Source organism: Arachis ipaensis, chromosome B8 (genome assembly GCF_059453495.1).
Source record: "Arachis ipaensis isolate K30076 ecotype BB chromosome B8, ASM5945349v1, whole genome shotgun sequence".
In the NCBI taxonomy this organism is placed as follows: Eukaryota; Viridiplantae; Streptophyta; class Magnoliopsida; order Fabales; family Fabaceae; genus Arachis; species Arachis ipaensis.
Window position 1 is genome coordinate 127509981 of NC_142443.1, and position 5299 is coordinate 127515279.

The following is a 5299-nucleotide window of genomic DNA, read 5'->3' on the forward strand; positions in this document are numbered from 1 at the left end:
GCGCCGATTCGGTGGTTGCCGTCGCCGCTGCATTGGTTCCTGTGGTCCAAGCCGCCTTTGATGGAGCTCGCATCGCCGTCAGCCATGGCCGCTGCACCTCTGGCCGCCGGAAAAACTTCGCTGCCGCTGCCAGAGAACTCTGCCGGTAAGGGTTTTAAATTTGTGGGTTCGGTCATTTTGAGTTTCGAGAAGGTTTTGATGCTGCGCGGTTTTTTATAGATGACCCACCGGAGCTTCTGGTCGCCGCCGGAGCTGTTGCCGGAACCGGTTCGAAATCGGAACTGCTTCGTGTTGTTATTCCGGTAAGAGATTATGTTTCGAAAAGCCTCGCGTTAGTATTCTGTTGTGTTCGGTTAATGAATATGAGTTTTGATAACGTGGGGTCGAGTCCTGATTATTGTATGTTGCGATTAGTGTTGCTATGGTCATTGCGAACGTGACTGGGAGCCGAGGTTTTGGTTGCCGTCAGTTCGGGATGAGGCGGAAAGGACTCTATGAGACGTTTGGATTATGGAATTACGTTTTGAGGTAGGGGCACTTTCCGAAAACTAGAGTTTATTATTGGAATTATTACATATGGGTACTGATGTGAGATATTGTGTATTTGGTGATTGTATCTGCCTTATGTATTATTTGATTGACTCGAATGACTATGGATGTTGGTTTGGCTGAATTGTTGTGTGGCTTATGAAATGTAATGTTTGAAGTTGATTCTTTAAAGATTTGAAATGAGTTTAATCCGTCGAGGATTGGTTTGAATTGAGTCAATTATTTTGATGATGTGAAAGATAGAATACTCTTGAAATTCAGCCTGGGTTGCTTTAACTGATTTGGTTTTGATAAATGATTTATTGCTGAACCAATTCTTTAAAGCTTTAGAAATGAGTTAAATCGGTTGATATTGAGTTGATTTCTGAAATGGTTTCCTTGAGATATGCCACTGAGGCGACTGTTGGATTTAGCTTGCTTTTGAATTGATTTCTGGTTTTGAACTGTTGAAAAGGAATGAGAAACAGTTTAGTTGGGACCCGAACCGGGTGGCAAAAGTCCAAGTTTTAGGGGAGGTGCTGCCAAAATTTCTATAAAATCCGAGTCTTTATTGAATGTTGTCTGGAAAAATGATGAGTTAAAGACTTCTACTATTTTATTTGAATTATCAAGAAAAGGATGATTCATACTTTTGAAATGAATTATTAAAGAGGAAATTGTGATTTAGTCTTGCTTCTTAAGAAAGGCATTGTATCTCTTTCAGGAGAAAGTTATTTAGATGAAACTTGTGTTTTAAAGCTATTTGAATGTGAAAAGGGTTTATGCCTTTGAATTTGACTTGGGGGTTTCAATTAAAGAGTTTTAATGATTTTGAAAAGACCTAACTGTCTATTGACAAGTTTCATTTTGAAATGTTTTGAGAAAGGTTTTAAGTACTCCTTGAATTCTGAATTCTTGCAAGACTAAAACAAACCTTGAACAGTTGAAACGTTCTAGAATTTATCATGGGGATTAAAGTTGGTTTTGCTTAAGTAAAGGAAACGGCTTTGAAAGAAGTAAATGATTACGTGACTCGGTTTGGCTTAGATCCTATTTTCCTACTCAAATCGGAAAGCCAATGTTTTAATGATTTTAAATGAATTTGGTGAAGTGAGTTATGTTATTCTCCCCTAAAGACTTGGGACTCTGCCAAGAAACTTTGTTATAAAATCCCATTGTGGAATGGGCGATTTTGATTGTTCCCAAATTAAATCTTTAACTTTCCATGGTTTTAGAAGTCTTGGAAAGAGGATGCCGAGAGCGGCTTTGTTTTAAAAAGGGAACTTACTTTGAGTAAAAGTGGCTTATGAGCCTGAGATAATTTGAGAAATGAGATCTTTAAAGCCAAGGCTGAAAAGAGTTAAAACTCGATTTCAAAGTGAATGAATTGAGAAAAGTGATTTATGGCTTAAATGCCGATGTATGAATTTGATGATGTTGAATGGTGGAAGTGCTATTTTGTTATGAGCTGGAATGGCTGTGTATGCTATTGAACTATGCCTGGTTGCCGAATGAGTTGTGGGCCGTATGGCTGATTATGAATTATGAAATTAAGCCGAAGGGCTGTATTTATTGATAAATTGGCTAGTTCGGGATTGAACCGTGAGCCGGATGGCTGAGATGGATGGTGATCCATGGTTGAGTATAAATGCATGTATGCAATTGAATGAATTGTGAATTTAAGCCGGATGGCTGAGATGAATGTTGTATGCGAGTATGCTTGTGTTTTCTCTCTGGTTGTAAGGGTGACAGGGCACCGATACCCTCTAATGGCGACAGGGCGCAGATACCCTCTAATGGTGACAGGGCACATATTCCCTCTAATGATATTAATGCGCAACAGAGAGACTGTGCCCGGGTTAGCTACCGGTGTAACACCCTACCATACAGAGTCTTATGCTTAAGTCATAATTCAGAGATGGCAAGGTATTACGACCTCTAAAACAAAAATTTAGTACGTATAGTAGTATGAATAATTGATTATAACTAGGAGCCTTTGTAGAAAAAGGGGTAAACAAAAATCGTAACTCGAACGCGCAACACTCCGATCGATAACGTAACGAGCAAAGGATAAGCTAACGCAAGATCATATATATATAAAGAGTGTCAAAAACGGGAATATCAAGACTCAAAATCCGGCTGCGAAGATAACCGGTCCGAGCATAGTAATATATACATATGATAAAATAAGGAAAACCCCAAGGAAAACCCAAAGGGACACAAATACAGAAACCTATTCTCCAAAACCTTCTATAAGAGGAGTCATCACAGTTTGTATTATTTAATGGAGATAAAAGTATCTAAACAAGATATATAACCCAAAACAGAGTCCCGAGAACAAAGGATCTTCGCTAAATCCAGAAGTCTCCAACATGCCTCAACGAGAAGCCTCGCGTCCTGCATCTGAAAACCACAAAATCCGCATGGGTGAGAACCAGAGGTCCCCAGTACGGTAACAGCTTCCACATATATAATACATAATAATAGAGGAAAGCCGAAGGCAATCCTGGAACTTCCTCCAGATAATATCAAAGCTTATAAACAAGCTAAACCGTAAGTGGCAACTGACTAAAGATTCTTCAGTCTAACTAATACTTCCCTTTCCAATTCCTTCAGACCTCCCAACCACCAGCAGGAGTATAATATAGCAAACACAGTTATATCAGACAAGAAATTTACAAATAGGAACAGATAGGGCATTTAGACAATTAGCAAGTAATATGCAGTCAAATAGGCAATCTCAAACAATTCATGTAGTATGCTCATGATGCATGCCTGTCCCTAGTGGCTGATGATATCATCTGTCGGTTATAGAGCCAACCCGACAAGTCCTGGTAGCTAACCATTGGACTGTCCCTCTGTCGTGCATCCCCAACTCGAGTTATACTCATCATAAACTTGATCATAATCATGATCCATATCCATCACCCTCACTGGTGAATATTTATCCATCACCATCACTGGTGAATATTTACGGGGGCGAGCTCATCCGGGCCTTTCACAGTGCCCGGCCACACTTACGACATTGGGTTAACAGAGTTTCGAGTCTCAACATGGAGCACATGGTGGCTAGCCATTGCTACTACCCAGGGAAACCCTCATCTCCAATGGTGGAAGTGCAAACATTCACAATTCAACAACAGCATATATGCATTTATACTTGGCCATAAACATGGCTCCGTCGTAACACGGCAATAATCTAGCCATCCGGCTCACGGTTAAATCCATAACCAGCCAATTCATTAACATTTACGGCCCTTCTGCCCATGGCATAACAAGCACTCCCACCGCCATCCTCCGCATCTCACATAATCATCTATGATCCTCAATGATCATTCATTTTTCCCCTTGCTTCACTCGCAAGTTACCACATTCACTAGCCCTTTTTCTCATGCTAGGCATATCATAATGATTTAAGACATAAGTGGTGAGATCGGAGGCTTAGAAGTATGAAATTTGGCTTTTAAAACTCAAAAATCAACTTTGGGATGAAAATAGGGCCACGCGTACGCGCACTCCACGCGCACGCGTGGATGGCCTTATAACTCATCGACGCGCAAGCGTCATACGCGCGAACGCGTGGGTTGAAAACTAGCCAAACGACGCGCAAGCGTCAGCCACGCGTACGCGTGGGTGCTCTTGCGTTCCAGGCACAAAACTGGCACAACTCAGGCACAACTCTCGGAAAAATGGCTGGGCATTTGGTGCAGCGTATCGACGCGCCCGCGCACACCACGCGTACGCATGGATGGCGTTTTCTCAAAGAACGGCGCGTACGCGCCAAGTGCGCCTACGCGCGGAGGGTCATTCTGCTAAAAATTTTCTAAGTTAAAAAGTTGCAGAATTTATAGATTCAACCCCCAATCTTCCGACGGACATAACTTCCTCATTTTAAATCGTTTTTCACCCGTTCTTCGAACGGCATGGACATCCCGGATCCAATTTCATTTCTAAACAGATTTGGCACAAATCAGAGATCCGTAGTCCAAGTTATGTCCCGTTAAAGTATGCCCAAAAACCATATTTTCATACAAAACCACAAAGTGCCATTTTCAAAACAAGCCACTTTCAACTCTTTTCAAAATCAATCAAAACATGCCAATTTCAACCCTTCTCTTAGAAATCATTCAAAATGTACCAAAATCAACAACAAGCCATCCTCAACTCACACATTGACCCTTTACCCAAAATTCCCAAAATCACCATCTAACCATTTTAACACTTCTCAATCAAATGGCTAAAGGACAAACACAATATCATGTCATACATCCTTCCTCATCCCAATTTCCAATAATACCATTTCCAATCAACCATCATTATACATGATCAACATCATACTCACCATCAACATGGTACCACCCATCAATTCAACCTCAATCATCCATCAAGCATATATCACAACATGCATTTTCTCATATATCACACAATCAAGGCATCAATATTCATAATCACATATATGATCACATCATATATCTCAATCATTCAACAACATCATCAATTCAATGCCTATCTTAGGGCCTCTAGCCTAAGTATTTCCTACCACATTACATATTAGATACGGGAAACCGAAACCATACCTTAGCCGATTTCCCATGCTCAACCGGAGCACTTCCAAACCACTTGTCCACAAGCTCTCAAGATATCAACACCTCCAAGAACAGATTTTATCACACAAAACCCTTTTTCAAGCTTTCAAAAATCACCAATCAAGCTCCAATATTCACATATACACAACCTAAGCCACAATCATCATATCCATACACAACATCTC